At 40.2% G+C, this 18,576-nt stretch overlaps 1 pseudogene; it reads left to right on the top strand.

Annotated features, from left to right (window-relative positions):
• Nucleotides 1-623: 623 nt before the first annotated feature.
• On the top strand, nucleotides 624-17,210 carry LOC137248597 (replication factor C subunit 4-like; annotated as a pseudogene).
• The last annotated feature ends 1,366 nt before the right edge of the window (nucleotides 17,211-18,576 follow it).

Below are 18,576 nucleotides of genomic sequence, written 5' to 3'. Positions count from 1 at the left end.
TTATCCTTTCCTCTACCTTAACTTTATTCTCTTTCATTTCCTTCTTCAAAATCTTTACTGCTGGGTTGCCGGGTTGTCTGTCTGCTGGCTGGAGTCCCCGGTCAACTCCGCCAGTCTCGAGTTTCCCTGCTGAGGCTTAAATACACAAAAGGAGGAATCACTACCACAAGCAAAACAGACCATATTGTGAAACGAGGACGAGGACACCGGCATACCGTACGAAAAACACAACATCAAGTGGAAGGGAGAAGCACAAAAGGAATTCACAGTCGACCTAGACGCAGGACTAATAGAAGGACGAACACTATTGGGATTTGCTGGGGTTTGGTGTAGGGGCTGAGGTTGTGGTTGGTATTGGGGTGTGCGCTGAGGCTTCCTATCAAAAGCTTCTAACTTTCTCTCTCCCAGTATATCGGGCTGTTCGAACCCTATCTCATTAACTGGTCTGTAGCCCGTTTCTGTATCCTTGCGATACGAATTATATCGCAAAATGCAACCCTGATTCATTGTTATCGCAAGGTAGTGTTTCTGTAAGTGTGGTGAGTATGTATTTTCGATATTTCTTGCGATATTCATATCACTAGCTCTGAAGGTCGTGATAGTATACATACGTTGAAAAGAAAATGAGTGAAATTCGTTTGTTTGTAACTAATTTGGATTTTTTGTATTCTAATTAATTTTTTATTTTATAGAAAAAACGCAGAAGTGGAAAATTTTCAAAAAATCAGAAGGTGAATCTGGTTGAAATTATGAAGGCCAATACAAAAGTGGCAATGGGGACTTTTAGCGGTCCCAATAGTGCCTCCTTGATCCGCAGTGTATGGCAAGCCGTTGCTCTTGAGCTAAATGCGGTGGGGGAAGCACGATCCCAAAATAACAATTTGTATGACTTAATTTTTGTTATTATACCTTTTTCGCTATTGATGACAGATCCTATGTTCCATTTCAATTGCTCCATCGATATGATAAAAACTCACCACTATTATATCGCAAGGTAAATTGACTGTGTTGCAGAAACACTTTGAATATCGAAAGCGATACGGGCCTTGCGATAGTAATTCGTTCGTTATTATAACGAAAGGTTACAGAAACGGGCTACTGGACCGGCTCTTATTTTCCTTAATGAGTTTTTCCGCTCTGTTACGCTCAGCTTTGAGCTCCGCCAACGAGTCCATTTTAATGGCGAAGGTCAGGTTGGCTAAGTACGGTTTAAGATTTCCCCTAATTATGCCAACCAATTCCCTCTCAGGGATTCTCTTCCGCAAACGGAATGTCATATTATGGACGTCGGCATAAAAGTCGTCGAAAGCTTCCGCGGGCAGCTGTTTCCTCTCCATGATTTCACGGATGATTTCATAGTCGGACTCGGCAGTCTTCAAGTGGTTCCGCAGCTCGGACTTTAGCTCAAAGTAGCCAAAGTTCGGCTCCTCCGCATGGTCTTCAAGGACCTGCCAATACCACTTCAAGGCACCGCCGGAAACCAGACAATGAAAGTCCGTGGAAAGCTGGAAGAAGGAAATATTATGCTGCTCGCGCATCCTTTCCACCCGAAAGATGAAGCTTTCGATGCTTATACCTTTACTTGTTCCATGGAATTTGATGTGCCATTTTTCCAAATCTAACTTTTTCCACCTTGGAGGGTCACTACCATCTCGCTCAGTAATCCGACTGCCACTCGGAATACCGTTGCGGGTAGCAGGCTCCCCCTACGGTTCTGAGGCTCGGGCGTGGATGCCACAGCGGACCGATGTCCCACCGCGTGACTGGATGCCTCCATCTCTGCCACGCGACCACCAAGATGATCGACGTTGGTCTTGATGCTTCGCACTTCACCCGCCATTTGCACCACCAAATCTTGTTGTTGCGCCATCATCGCCATCATGCGGCTCAGCTGTTCAACATTGGTTGCATGCTCATTAGCGTCGGCGCGAGGAGCATTTATGCCGCCGTTAACCATTGCTGGTGCGTTTCGCGATGTAACATCGCCCCCCTGTGCATCCACGTTGTCGCTATCGGACATTTGGCACACTAAATCGATCTTCTGGGAAAAATTTAAACTATTTTCCGAGTCGTTGAACGACACCCCGTTCGCAACAGAGATCCTAATCGGGCGTTCAGGGCCAAAAGATCCGAAGATCCGCGAAGCGCACCTATTAAAATAGTATGTGGGCACAAAGTCGACGGCCCTCGGAATACCAGTGTCGATCTGGTTGAAAACTGAACCCACTATTTGGTTTTCAAGCGCTCGAGTGTGACTTCTCGTAACGCGCCTATCGGAATTTAAAATCCCCAATCCCCCAATTACGCGGTTCTCTGTCTCTTTATCAGACATTCACTGTCTGAACAATAAATTTGAAAAAAAAAAAAACAAAAGAATCTGTTTAGCCAGACACCCTTATATATCCAAGGACACGATATCGAAACCGCAAGTCCCCACCGACAGACAACCCAAATGAAAAAAAAAAATTATAAGAAAAGATCCAAATAAAAGATTTCAATATAAACAATCTGTATGTATTTGCCGATCGAAGCAAAAAGTACATATAAAACAAACAGAGGAAGTTGGTAAATTCGCCCAAACCCAATAAAAATAATAAATAATATAAAGAAACCAATAAAGGAATTCAGTATGTATGTATACAAGAAATATGCCTGTTTGTATGTATATTTGTGTATATAAGAATTCAAGTGATGGTGTGGATATATAAAAAACTGAAAATTTATGTCTTAAATGCCTAGAAAGGAATTAAAAAAAATTCACCCAAAACACAAGATCAAAAGTACAACAGACCAATAAAAACTTAGTGCTAGGTATGACAAAAAAAAATTCAAAGATATTCTGAAATTTATAGAATATGCTAACACCTCCAAATTTCAAGTGTGTACGATTTTCAACGTATGTATGTGTTTGTAATTTTTTTTTTTTTCTAATAACAAAAATGGAAGGCAAGTATGAAACAAACTTAAGAACGATGTAGTATAAAAAAAAACTCGAAAGTTTTCAAACGCAATTTCAGAAAAAATGTTTCGAAACTATCTTCATAAGCAAATCATCAACAATAAAAATTGTCACTGAGAGCCAAGATTCAAAAAAACTCAAATTTGAAATTTGCAAAAAAAAAGACAAAATCACTACTGAAACTGAGTGTATATATCTTGGTGTGTGTGGTGCTGCCTTGGCGAAGGTTCGGTTAAGGCAGCGTGTTCGTCCGTATCTAAACGTCTAGTGTCAAGTCCGCCGTCATGCTGTCCGTGGAAGCGTGGCACATCACGCTCATGGGCTTATCCCTAAGAGTGGGTGCCACACCTCCTCTCCTAATTATCGTGTCACTTACCGGCAGTGCTGGACTCCCGGTAAGGTAGCTTAAACAGCCCGCCACGACCTCCTGCTAATGTCCGTCTTCTAGCTGAGTATCATACCAGGTACCACTTAATCAAGTTGTAGAAACCCGGAAAAGGAACCCTGGCATGAACACTCAGCCACTCCCTATACCTTTGTCATGATGACACTTGCGACCAGGCGAGCCCAATTGGCGTTGCCATCATGACGGTCCCTGTTCTGTCAAAAGACGGAAATAGGGATTGGGTTTGGATGGAACATGGGATAAAAAAAAGGAATGAAGTCTAGAAGAAAGGTGGTTTAAAGGTGGATTAAAGAATAGTAAAAAATAGAGTTAGTTGAAAAATGTGGGAAATAAAAAAGATTATCGGGCTATTACCGTTGGGCGCCATTGTTACGTGGCTGACTGTTTGGGTGGCGAGCAGCGGCGGCAAGCAGGTATGCTTGCGGGCCCAGGCTAGCTCGTCGTCTTGGGCGGGGCATTTCACCACCGTCCTCACCCGCAGCCACATGAACAAAATAGGGATTCATACCTGCATGATGAGAAAAAGAAGGGAAAGCTGAAAAAGATAGAAACATACGTGAGGGGCACAGTTAAGAGGAGAAAAGATGAAGTCCTGTCTTGTCAGGTGGAGTCTACCCTCCCTCTGCAGTGCAACTTGCACCGCACCGTGGGCACTGTGCTGACTCCTATTTCCTTACAGTGCCCCAAACCTGACATAAGTCGGTCCGTCCGTCAATAAGTCATTTTTCCCTATTACTCACCGTCGCCTAACCTTGCCACGCGCAAGCGCAGCACCAACACCAAACCTAAAACTTTAGCCCTGCATTATTGAAAAACCTATGTTTTCATCCATACATTCCTTATAATTTATTAACAATTAAGATATTTCCGCACCTCTACTCAGCTATGTTTAAGACAATCAGTACAGATAACGAAAAGAAAAATGTATAGATAAACTATGACTCCAAGAAAATTTAAATAGCCTGGGTTTAATTTTTCAGTAATTATCCCTAATACTAATGCCCCTATCCTTACTATCGATTGGCTTAAATAAAAAAATTTACAAAGAATCCAAAAACTAAGTCTAAGTTAACTTATAACTAGAAGTAATTCAAGTTCAATTTCAATTATAAATTAGCTATAGAAGCAGATATGAAATCATATAATTGCTTAAAAGTACAAATCCCACTTGGTTTCTGACCCACCCTAATATACAACTGCTACTAGGGGTCAATTCAAGATCCTACATATGCAGATATTCAAATGCTTAAGGTCGGCAAGCCAAAGCAAAAAAAACATAAAACGCGAAAAACGCGAAAAAGGTGAAACCCTAATTCCTGACCTATCTCAATAATCAAAACAAATCTGAAATAAATTTTCTACAAAGCAGAAGTAGGTCATCAAAGGAATAAAAAAAGTATGTAGGAGCAAATGTATGTTTGTGACGTTTTCATGCATGCACATATATTATTCTGATTTATTTTATCATCACCAATTCCTCTTCTAATTTTGCAAGACTAGGAATTGACTGGCAATATATGTACATACATTCATACGTGCATATCTACTTCTCCAAATGTAAATATTGTCACTCACTCCGCTGGAGGCGCCTGCATGAAGTTGAGTCCGCGAGCTGTAAAGAGAATAACACTCAAAGCATATATGCTCAATGCACATATATTTATCCGGCACACTACTTTTTTCTCAATACTCAGCCAGATCACTCGCTTGTGATCTTGGACATTGAGTTAGTTCGTATGTTGCTTATGTCCGGACGATAATGCACGCGGCCAAATAAAGAAAATTTGTGTACGCAAAAATGCTTAATAAAAAAGGTAACAAAAAAAAACCTTATAAGAAACAAAGAAGGCAGGTGATACCAAAAGTATAAAGCAAAGCTTTATACCTTTAGTGCCAACCGATGTGTTAGAAATTAAAAGAAAAAATTTGCCGAACAAAAAGTAAAAAAAGAGTTAAAACATATGAAAAATTAGGAGAGGTGGCAAATGTCAAAGGAAATAGGAAATTGAATAAAAGAATCAAAAGCGAATGAAATGAATAAAACTGTATAGGCAAAAAGAAACTTACCCGAAGAAGAGAAAAAAAAATTTACGGAATTGAATAAAAAATTTATAACCCTAAATCGAATCCCAGCGATTCAAAGCGAAAAATTAAAATTATGAGAAAACTAAAGCAGCAAAAAAAAGTTGAAATGCCCTTATGCCCCTAGACCCCTGTTGCAGTACCTTTTTCTTCGTTTTTGTGACCCTAGGCTGAGCAGATATTGCTAAGTTTCGTTTCTTTCTTTCACAAAAAAAAAAGATATAAGCCATATACATATATATGTACCATAACAAAAAGAATTCCAAAAAGTTGATGTTGATGTTGTTGTGGTTGTTGGTGGCCTCTGCAATCGCGGTCGCAAGAGAGATGTTGTGCGCTTGATACCCTAAAGCTGATATCACCAGTGATCGTGAGTATTGCTGATAGAAAAAAAATCCTGGAACTCAGAAGTTGTAGTTGTCGTTACTTCTGGGACCGAGTATCACCAAAAGCATGCATCGCAGTTGTTAATGTTGGCGTTGCGCCGCCAAAAAGAAGAAGTTGTATCTCTTGCTGGAAGATTTTGGTGTTGCCGTTGTTGTTGTGATGTCAATATATCGCCGGTACGAATGTAGTTGTTGTTGTTGATGAGTTCTATTCCCGCCAATAAAAAAATGTTGCCAAAATGGTGTATCGAAGGTGTTGTTGTTGGGTGTTTTGCCGTCGGCTAAGAGGCCAAAAGGGTAGTGTTGTTGTAGTTGTGGTTGTGGTGACAATATATTGCCGATACCAAAATATGTGGCCGCAGGTGGGAGTTGTTATTGCCAGTAGGAAAGGTGACGTACTTGTGTTTGGCGTTGCGCCGCTGATGACCAAATAAGGGAATAACGATTCGTTGCTGGTGAAAGCAGCGGGTGTGCCGTTCAAAAGAAAAGTGTGTTGTGTTGTTGTGGATGCTGTGTGCCTTCGAAACGCTGTGCCCAGTGGCTCCTTGCGCTGGCGAGGTTGCCTGGAGTACCAATGGTGGGAATTAGTTAAAAGTACACATTTTAGATCAAACCGCTTAGGGAATATGCACATGGGGCTTTTGTGTGTGCATGGCTGTAGATGCATATACATGCATCTGCGTATATATGCATCTGCATTAATGTAGTTTTTATTTGGCTTGCTTGAGCAATTCGCTAGATGGGAGCAAATTGACTGTATGCATGCCAAGTAGCAGATGACTTTGACTTACCTCGATCCTTGATTTTCCGGGCAGGTTTTCTGGTCCTCGTCTGGCACTTGCCAGGGTACGTGCGTTAACTTGCGGCGCGCACAACACAAAACCAACGCAAATACTTTTTTTTTTTTTATTTAAATCCGCGCACTTTACTTGCACTTTGGCACCTCTTTTTTCTCTTTAGCTCGATTTAAAATCCGCGCACTTCACTTTCCTTTGGCACTTGCACTGGGCACTGATAGAGTGAAAGTTTTTCCGTTGCCTAACTTTGTGACCTTTTATAAGCTACCGCCGTGGTAAGGAACGTTACCCAGAAACGAAAAATTCCTACCTATACATGCTAACTTTCTTTTCGGCTTTCCCGTATTTTCGTTTATTATAAGTCTACGCAATCATACACTCACATATTCACACATAAACGCTCATACAACCTAACATTACCATACTTAACAAAACAACACAAACACATAGATACCTAGTATTCGTGCCTTTGGCGCTGACACGGATACACTCACACGCTCATACATTCATACGCTCCAACGCTTACGCAAACTAACACCTGCAGATATATTTAGTTCGTGTCTTGACTGTGATGTTGTAACGCTGTTGGCAACATAGTGGTACCGCCAACAACATGATGCCAACGCGCCGTGTTGCTTCCGCTGTAACAATGCGGCATACACTTAACATAGAAACATGTTGACGTACATTTAGTCCAGTGTGGTGAAAGGCTGTCGTTACAGATGCCAAAAAATTAGAGGAAATTAATCAAAGTTAAAATTGTGTACGCTCCGCAAATAAAATTCGAATAAATCTCATTTCATCACACAAAAATCCAACCCAAAAGCGACATTAGCAGACCCGAAACATTGCGCTCCATAAAAATTCGATTTCATGCCACAATTCGAGTAAGTAAAGGAATTTTTGTGCTTCAGCGGTGCATTTCAAAACAAAATAAATTTACTTAAGTAAATAGTATTACATTCAAATGAAAATTTCTGTATTTTATTTTGTGGAAAATACATTTACAGTAAAAAGTAAAAATTGAGTTAATTATTTTGGGCGGCCGCCAAACATAGTCCCGCCGAATAACACCTGCTACGACAGCCGGCCAACGCCAACAATTGCCGGTACAACAACGGCAGGACGCCATACATAGGCCCGCCGAACAACACCTGCTACGACAGCCGGCCAACGCCAACAATTGCCGGCACAACAACGGCAAACCGCCATGCATAGGCCCGCCGAACAACACCTGCTACGACAGCCGGCCAACGCCAACAATTGCCGGCACAACAACGGTAGGCCGCATACATAGGCCCGCCGGACAACACCTGCTACGACAGCCGGCCAACGCCAACAATTGCCGGCACAACAACGGCAAACCGCCATGCATAGGCCCGCCGAACAACACCTGCTACGACAGCCGGCCAACGCCAACAATTGCCGGCACAACAACGGCAGGCCGCATACATGGGCCCGCCGAACCACCACCCGGCAGCAACAACCAGCGACCGACAACAACAACAAACACCAAGTTTGACAACATTTTTATTTTGTTGAATGGGAACGGACCGGGTGTTCCCACTCAACAAAATATACACACATTTTATTTAATGTCGTAACATCTTAGAGTTAGGGAATAAAATGAATATATGCTTTTGTTAACTTAATTAGATAAACCTAGAGAAAAGAAAAAACAATTTTTTCTACTAAATTAGGAAATATTCAAATACACACGTATACTTACCTACACATACAATTTACCGAGATTTATTAAGCGAAGATAAGGACAACTCAAAAGAGAGAAAATTTGAAAAAGTTTATTACACTTTTGAATATAATGAACTATTTACCTCTTATTAAAAGGAATGTTTGAATTAGAAGTACCTAGGGTGTAATGTTACTAGTTATCACAGGGCATACGTACATAAATACCACATAATAGCGTATGTATGTACATATAGGATGTAGGTTATATATATATATATATGTACATAAATAAATTTTTTTTTTTTTTTTGATGAACATTACGGTAGAAAGTAAATGTTGCAAGTACATGGTAATAAACGCGCTAAACCTGTTACGATCGTTAGGTGTTTTGAGAGAAGTTATAGCTGGGCTTACGTTGTGTTAGGCAACAAGGGCTTTGAAGACGACAGTGATGATGACTTTAAGACTCATGTTAAATTTACTTTACTAGACCAATATGCATTTTCTATTTTATTATTACCTTATCTAGTATGTCCTTACCAGCTTTGCTGAACATTTATTTAGTAACGTACATAACATTAGGAGTGGCAGTTACATACATTCGCACCTAAACGTAAAATTTTAAAATCGGTTAAATTTCAAGCCTTCTTTTTCCCGTTGTTTTTTTTTTTTGGTGAGAGTAAATTCTATACATACAATTATTCTCCTTCTTTGTCTTCAATATATGCCCAGCTCAGTTACATGAATACATGTATTTGTATATATATATATTGTGAAGACCCAATATACCGGAACCCGCCTATGGAAGCAGAGGTAGAGGGCGGCCCCCACTCCGTTGGAAGGACCAGGTGGAAAACGATTTAAACTCCCTTGGTGTGACCAATTGGCGCCGGTTGGCGGAGCGAAGGAGCGACTGGCGCGCCTTGTTGGACGGCCATAACCGTTTAGACGGTTAAGCGCCAATTAAGTAAGTAAGTAAGTAGGGATTCTCCTCTATTCCCACAGTGGTCCTGGACGGACTGAGCATACCCCGGCGTAAGGAAATGTCCGTCGCAATATATATATATATTTTTTTTTGTTTGGTGCTTCCATGTATATTTGCAGCAACCATAATCAATTGTTAATTAGTAACTTTTGATACATACGCCTCATAACTTTTTCCCACTGTATTATTCCTATGAAAATGCGTTTCTTATTAGTATCTCTTATAAGTAAAACAATTGATTAATTATAAAAGAAAAATTTTATAATTCTTTATTATTATTATTATCATTACTAATATTATTATTGCCTGGCATTCCACAAGAACACAGCAACAATGCGGAAGAATGTATGCAGAAAATCGTGGACACTTTGGGAATCTCAGTAACACCATCTGAGATTGAAAAATGCGTAGTAAGAAGCATAAAGCAAAAAAATGACGCTTCGCTCACCCGTAGTGTTATACGCGTGCATTTCTCCTCAACTGATACCAAGAAGAGAGTTATGGCAGCGAGAAAAACAAAAGCACGTAAGCTGACAGCGCGAATGTTTGATGGAACTAGCAATAGCAAAATATATATTAATGATGCACTCACGGGTTTTAATCGAGCTTTGTTTACGGCAGCATATAAATTAAAGAAAGAGAAACACTACAAATATTTATGGTTAGGGAAATCGAGCTTCCTATTAAAAAGAGCAGAAAATGAGAGGGTTATCAACATCAGAACTTTTGAAGACATAAAATTTATTGTTGATTAGAACTCTGTAGCTATACTCTTTGTTCTTTTTTCATTTATTTTTCTTCGATGTTTTTTGACGTTCTGATTGATGATAACCCAATCATCGCTAGCAAAAATTTTTTTCATAAAGCGCCCTCAGTAGGTTCTAACGATATAAAAGTTGTGCATCAGAATATACGTAGCCTTAGGCAGAATTTTGATTTATTTTTAAGAAAATTTGGATATATTCTTATGAAGTAAGTGACTACAGCATACCTCATTTCAATTTTTATGCCAATGCGAATGATAGATACAGTGCGGGAGGTGTTGGAGCCTTTGTGCGCGATACTTATGAGTGTACCTCAGTAAGTAAAAATCTTTATAGTGCTGATATGCTACAACTTTCTCTTAATATAAAAGGCGAACAATTTGTTTTCCTAGGGGTATACAGACTACAATCTGTTCCTATTTCTGTATTTATTCAAGAATACTCCAGTTTCGTGCTGTGTGAAGAAACTACAAACTTTTTTCATACTGGGTGATTTTAATTTAGACCTTTTGCATCACTGTAATACAACTGACGATTATTTGGCCTTGATGGCTGGAAATGGTTATACTTCCTATATTAATGAGCCGACGCGCTTAAGTTCGGGTACGTGTATTGATCATATTTTTTGCCGCTTTAATGCCGTACCATATAGATATTGTAATAGTTTTAACATTGACTTGCAAATAACTGATCACACGATGACGGGTTTGCAAATATTTGGAATTGTTTTCGACAAACCAAAAGCAAATCGCGTTCAGAAATCATATACCAAAGTTAATTTCCCTATGCTGAACCATAAGCTATGTTTCGAAAGTTGGTCGAATGTCCTCGCTGAAAATGACATATCAGTAGCTTTTTACATATTTTTAGATACCTTAAACGCGCACATTCTCAACTCTTCGTATACTGTAAATAATCGTAAAAGAAATGTGAGACTTAAGCCTTGGATTACTCGGGATCTCCTACAGAAAATAAAGCTCAAAAACCAACTAAGAAAAAAATGTGCTAAGTATCCTAGTAATAGAAGGCTCCGCACTAGATACAACAAAATAAGTAATAGCACCAATAAGGCCATACGACTGACGCGGGAAAAACTTCTTTCGAAACAAGTTTAATTCAGCACTTGGTAATATTAGGAAAGAATGGGAAGTTGTCAATAATCTTCTTAATCGAAACGGTGAAAAAGATAATGAGCGAATAGCATTACAAGCTGGAAGTCAGTCGATTACGGATGCTGTGGAAGTAGCTAATAAACTTAACACGCACTTTACAACGGTTGGGAACACAGTATTAACTAACTGCAATTGTCGGTTTGCGATCCATTTACCATCGGGCCAATATGCTCGAAATAGCTTCTTTTTTGACCCTATCACAGATTTCGAAATTATAAGCATTATAAAAACCTTAAAAAACTCTAGTTCATGCGGTGAGGATGGTATTTCCAATTTAATTTTAAAAAAGATATATTTTAATGTGGTTGATATACTGATATACTTATTCAACACCAGCATTACTCAGGGTATTTTTCCCGATGGTTTGAAATGTGCGATTGTAATTCCGATCTTGAAAAAAAGGGGATAAAAAAGATGTTAATAATTACAGACCTATTTCACTACTCTCGGCCATATCTAAAGTTTTTGAAAAGGCTGTTAAAACCAGAATTGTTAATTTTCTAAATAAAGCGAGCTTTTTTAGCTCCATGCAGTTTGGCTTTCGTTCTGACCTTTCAACAGAAGACGCTTTGCTAGATTTTTGCACCAACGTCTACAAAGCTCTGGATGAAAAAAGAAGTTGTGCTGGTCTCTTTGTGGACATAACAAAAGCTTTTGATATGGTCGATAGGGGTGTACTATTGGATAAACTATATAGTGCAGGATTCCGCGGTGTTATGCATAAGTGGCTTAAATCGTATATATCGGGCAGAACACAAAAAGTTAAAGTAGAATGTAGCTACAGTAGCTTACAGCTTGTTAATCTGGGTGTTCCCCAAGGCTCAGTTCTTGGTCCAATATTGTTCTTGGTCTATATTAATTCAATATTTAAGCTTCCATTGAGAGGCAAGGCCACTGCCTTTGCAGACGATCTTGCAATTGCGTACAGTACACCGAATTACTTTGAATTAATATGTGACATTAACCATGATATACATTTGTTACGAACCTGGTTCGCTTCACACAAACTGATTGTAAGTAGTAAAACTAGACTTATGTATTTCAGTCATGTTCTCAAAGAACAACCAAGTTATGATGTCATATTTCACTCCGCAGTGTGCTCTCGCTTTAACATGCACCATATAGCGTGCACTCAAAGTGACGCGATGAGATCTTTTGATTGTAATAGAAACTGTAGTGAGAGCTGCTTCAGGGTTGAAGTTGTTGAGAATTTCAAGTACCTAGGAATTATAATAGACAACCGCTTGAGTTGGTCTGAGCACATTAATGCTCTAAAAAAATACTTTCTATATACCACTCGTCACTTTTATCGTCTGAAAAAGTTATGTTCAATATCCACTTTAAAAACAGTTTACTACGGAATATTTCAATCTAAACTGCAATATGGTATCACATGCTGGGGCGGCGCTTCGGCTAATAAGCTGTCAGCAGTGGTAACAATTCAAAAGGGGGTTATAAGGCGAATCTGTAGTGCAAACTATAGGTCTCACTCTATGCTATATTTTAGGAAACTAGATATATTTCCGTGTCGACATCTCTATCTTTACAAAGTTTTAAAAACATTCTTTATACGGTGTGGCTACCTGGAAAGCTTTCCTTCGGAAGTCTACAACTTACGAAGAAATCTACTTCCGATGGTACAAATTCCGCATACTAGGACGTCGCACTTTAGAAGTTTTTACACATACACGTCGTGCAAATTTTTCAACTCCCTTCCTCCCACTGTACAGGTAATAAGAAATGTCAACTTATTTAAAAAAGAAGTTAAGCTGTATCTTTTTGGTTATAATCACTTTGAATTAGAAACGATGCTGAGGATGACCCTATAAACCGTACATACCTTAGGAAGCTGCAAATATTTAGTATTGATTCTCTTTCATATCTTTGATGATTTAATTTAATGTATAACTTAAACTCTTTATGAAATTTTTATTTTTGTACACCCCACACAAAACAATATACCAAAGCTAGGACTGGCATTTAGAACTATGTTAAACTTTAATATAAAAAATGCCATATACTTTTCCTATGCTGCATAGTAATTTGAAATTATTTAATGTAATATTGTAATCTTAGGTTAATAAGTATGCATCTGGAAAATGTTTAATAAAATACAATACAATACAAATACAATACAATACGAAAACACAGAAATAGACCCATTAAAACAAGGATCCTCACAAGGGACAAACTGCCCAATATCTGCATTTGCCGCGCCATTACTCAGGAAAGCAACATTGACTAGCTCAGGATCTAGAGCGCACTGCACCCCTTCGTTTCTGCGTACCTGTAAACTATTTATATCACGCTATACAACTTTTGTTGGAAGATACACATTTCGCACCGAGTGAAAAGTATTGCATTATTTCTCGCCTCCTTAAATGCTTCCCAATTACTAAAAGTTTTGATTTTAAAACGATCTAAGTGAGCGATGTGAATAATTTCAATTGTGAAGTTCTAATACCACATTTGTGTTGTTGATAAAGATCATTTCGATGTACTGAAGATTTGAGATTAGTAATTCGACAGCTCAGTGACTCGAAGGATAACGGAAGGCAAAGATTTATGGAGAATTCCTTAAGATTAGCTATACTTGGTGTAAAAACCTCTTGGGGCTTCGATAGCTCTCGGGTAATTTCCCAAGGGGTTTTTGCGCTCGGTGAAAAAAAGAGAAAAAAACGGAAAAGAACACACAGCAGATTAAATTCAAGAATTTAACAATTTAATAACTTTCACTGCAAAGCTAACTCACAATATGTAATTCAAAAGCTATTTCACACTTTAATTAATTATATATATATATTAAGTTATGCAAACGAAAGAAAATCTTAATTATAACAGGGCTGATGGCTGCAGTTGTCACGGATGTTTCCAAAAAAGAAGTGAAAGAGTTTCTTACTTATAAAACGCGTTCAGCCCTCAATTCCGTCGAAAAGCGGTTTTGAGGGGTAATTGAACGAAAGTAAGTTAAATTGGAAAGTCGCGCACCAACACATACACATACGTCTGCACGGATATATATATCCGTTGGTGTTAGTGCGCGAAAGTAGATAGAAGCAAACACCGATAGTTTACATTAGGCTGGGTCACTATTGGCCGTGCTCATTCTTGGGTTTAGCTTGATGGCCTAAACATGCCGGCCCCCCTTGCTAGAAGCAACATCGGTAGATTCCTGCGGCCATCTTCCCTGATCAACTTAAAACTAACTAATATATATAAATGAACAAAATTCATGGATGTCCCAATAAGGACAGCGGCATGGCGGTCTTTTGCTTGACACAGTAATTAGTATTTCGGTTCCATCCGTAAATCGTGGAGCTGTAGTAAAAAAAATACCCGTTAGGAAATAGTACGTGGTTGAGTTAAATTTTTTGCACCTCTTCTCACACGAATGGGACGTGAAGCTAGTTCGAATGTTGAGGAAGATTTAGGAGCGGCATGCCCCAGACAAGAGCCAGCCAAATATACTGCTCTGCGCTAAAAAAGGGCCAAACGTAGATGGCAATGTGCCCGGCAGTATCAGCTCCGGATATATATCGGCTCCCAACACGAGTCGAACCGGACTTGACACAAAAAATGTTGGATCGGCGAGCTTCATATGGGTATACGGTGTCGCGACCGAGGGGTCGACATTCGCGCTTGGACTCACACGGACGTAGTTGGAAACGATCGTAGCGTGAATCGTGAGCCTACGGTTCTGCCCATATTTACCCCTTATTCGCAAGAGGCACCCTCGTTGTGATCCGTAGTTTTCCTCGTCGAGGTGTAAATGTCGAGCCAGGTCGCGTGAAATTATCGAAGTTGTGGCGCACGCGTCGATGAGTGCGCGTACCAGGTGCAATCGCCCTCCCGCCTCGATTTTGATCACGGCGATATTGATGTAAAGGGCCGAAGTGCTACGATCTCCCGCGTGATTTGCCCCGTTCTGAAGGCCGCTGGCAGTCGTTGAGAGTGTCGTTCAAGCTGGGCCTGCGAACCTATTCTCTCCAACTCGTATCCTTGACGGGGGCGGAAATTCCGAGATTCCGCTCCTCGTGCGTGTTGACGCCGGTTCGGTCTGCGGAAAGTCCGTGATTCCGCTACTCCCTTGTGACGATCTGAGCCCCGCTTCCTCGCTCTTTGATGACGTTGGTGTGTAATTGATGGGCGGAAAGTCCGTGATTCCGCTCCATCTTTGCGGCGTTCTTGTTCAAGTGGGGGCCGAAACTTCCTTGGTTCCACCTTCCTACTGGTGGCCGGGCGGAAAGGCCGTGATTCCGCTCCGGCTTCGTCCAACTCTCCTACTTCTAGCTCGCGTGGCCCGCTGTCAGTTCCTATTTCTGATGCTTGAAGAGACAGAATGTGTTCGTATTCGCTATCCATCTGAACGCCCCATGGCCTGGTATCAACTTCCTGGGGCTCCGGATTGTCGAAGCTCTGGTGGAACGTGGTGTGATGGTCCCTTTGGCACTGGTGACAACGTCCTTTGCTCGTGCAGTCGGCGGTGCGGTGTGCTACTGATAGGCAGTTGCCGCAGTATCGTCCTAATGCGGCTTCCCTTTGCCTTTCCTCGGGCGATTTTGCTCGGTAGACCGGGCATAACCGGATCGGGGGGGGCATCGGTTGAGGCGTTCTGCCCATATACGCCGCTACATCTAACTATTCACTTCCGCCCCTAAATTTACATTTGTATAGTGTAATCAACAAAAAAAATATTGTAAAGTCTGACAAATAAATTGTACATTAACCCCACTATAAGAAATCAGGTGTATTTGATCTGGGGGTAATAGGATATTTGGAGAAGATCATTTATTTCAGGTTATAAATTCGTAAAACACGGCCCAAAAAAAGAAGCAGGGGGGGGGGGGGGATGTGATCGCGTTTTTCCCGGTTTGCCGCCTTAGCATCTGGCAACACCATATGAATTTTGTAGTGTACATTGTGTTATTGTGAAAGTGGATTGTGTTACCCTTCAATGAAATTCCTGTCATTGATGAGAAAAAACGAGGTACGCATCAATTGTATTTTTTACACACAATACTAATTCTCTTTTCTTTTTTTTCCTTTCAGGTGAGATGCACAGTTTGGGAGCAACATGAAATTAAAAAAGCGCAAATGTCTTGATGGGGCTGACTTGCCAAATATGCTTTTATACGGACCGCCCGGAACTGGCAAAACCAGTACAATTCTTGCTGCCGCACATCCAATTTTTGGTGATATATATCGTGAACGCATACTCGAATTAAATGCATCCGATGAACGTGGCATAGCGGTAGTACGTACAAAAATCAAAAGCTTCGCACAATTAACCGTCGTCCTTGTCCGCCCTTCAAAATTATCATACTCGATGAGGCTGATTCAATGACACATGCTGCACAGGCTGCCCTACGTCGAACCATGGAGAAGGAAAGTCGTAGTACACGCTTCTGTTTAGTGCGCAATTATGTGTCGCGCATTATTGAGCCGATTACATCGCGTTGCACAAAATTTCGTTTTAAAGCGTTGGGTGATGAACAAATCATTGCACGTTTGCGTCATATTTGTGAGTTGGACGGCGTCAAGATAGATGATACTGCTTTTCAGTCGATTGTACAAATATCTGGTGGTGATATGAGGCGCGCCATAACAACACTTCAATCATGTTATCGCTTCAAAGGAACAACAAATACTATAAGCACTGCAGATTTGTTGGAAATGTCTGGCATTGTGCCCGAGCATTATTTAGTTGTTTTTTTGGATGTTTACCGATCAGGAAATTATTTAAATTTGGAGGAATTTGTTCGACAGATAGGCTATGAAGCTTACAGAATTGGACAAATGCTAGAGCAATTTAATGAGTATGTCCTTCGTTGCCCATCACTAACCAATAAGCAAAAGGCTTTAATCTGCGATAAACTGGGTGAATGCTCATTTTGTCTACACGATGGTGGCTCTGAATATCTCCGAATCATGGATTTGGGATGCGCAATCATACTAGCACTTAAGTGAAAACACAAACTTATACTTTGAAAGCAAAGTTTTCCGCCAGGAGGGTAGAATCGGGCTTGGAAGAGGTGCTCACAAAGTGTTTGTGACGTTTCGCAGACGAGGAGCGATACTTCCAGGATAGGCGAATGGTGAAATTGTATATGAAATTTATTGAGAGTCATCAGCATCCTATGGAATGCTATGAACAACTATTCAATGCAGGTATCGGAACCATGCTGGGCATATCATTATGATTCATGTGGTAATACACGTAAAGCCGATGGAATCTTTCGCCGTGGCATAGCATGAGGGACAACGTTCAGTAATTTTTTTGTTTAATTTGAGTTACTCATTCTCTAATTTATGGCTTGTTTTTACTAGAGATATCAAAATCGCCTACCTTTAACCAATAAAAACGTCACTATGCAAAGCCAAACTCGGAGTAAATCCGGTTCAGTGTGTCCTCCACCTCCACCACCAATGGCCACATCTTCCACCAGCTGTAAAAGAAGATAATTTAATGCGTTCTTCTGGTGCTGAAAGTCCACGTAAACAAGGATCAGCAATCCAGCCGAATCCAGTAGGGGCCACCACCAATGGCCACATCTTCCACCAGCTGTAAATGAAGATAATTTAATGCGTTCTTCTGAAGGTGAAAGTCCACGTAAACAAGGCTCAGTAATCCAGCCGAATCCATTAGGGGCCACCACCACCATTTCCAGCACGCCGTGGACCGCCGCCAATTCCAAATCGAAGCGGAAATGCACCACCTTTACCTACTAGTCCAAATAATAACAATTAAAGTCCGAAGTGAGAACGGATTCAGCGAGGCTGTGCATCAATGCCACAAGGTAATATTTCTGGCTGTTAAATAACTGCGCTTTTGCTTTAAAAGTTTTAGGGACGTTTTCTAAAGTAGACTTCAAAGATTTTTCAAAATTTGTGCTTATAAGACAGATCAATTTTTAAATTCATATAAGAAAACGGCCTTAATTTTAATTTTTTTGTTTTACGCTTGTGCTCAAACAAATATTGTTTAACTTTGCAACATCGTATAAAAAGAAGGTAGTCCACTCAAAATTTTTTGACGTACTTGGGGATTTTTGAAGTTTCACAATGTTTGTTGTTTTGCTAAAAGCATTGGTATACCATTACTGTTTAGGTCGAAATTGTGGTTTTCCGGGATTAAATTTTCTTCAGGATGAAAACGCCATGGTCGTCTGAGACAATAATAATATGCATTAGCACGATTTATGTGCATATATATCGATTGAGAATACAGTAAAACATGCACGTTTATTGAAAAATAGTGGCTAATAACTCATAGCTTTATGGCAGCTTGACCCCTAGACAGAAAAAAAAAATACACGAAAAATTCTGTTGTTCT

The sequence above is a fragment of the Eurosta solidaginis genome, chromosome 4, assembly GCF_040869045.1.
Source record: "Eurosta solidaginis isolate ZX-2024a chromosome 4, ASM4086904v1, whole genome shotgun sequence".
NCBI lineage: Eukaryota > Metazoa > Arthropoda > Insecta > Diptera > Tephritidae > Eurosta > Eurosta solidaginis.
Note: the sequence above shows the minus strand (reverse complement) of the source record. Positions and strands in the feature narration are given on the sequence as shown.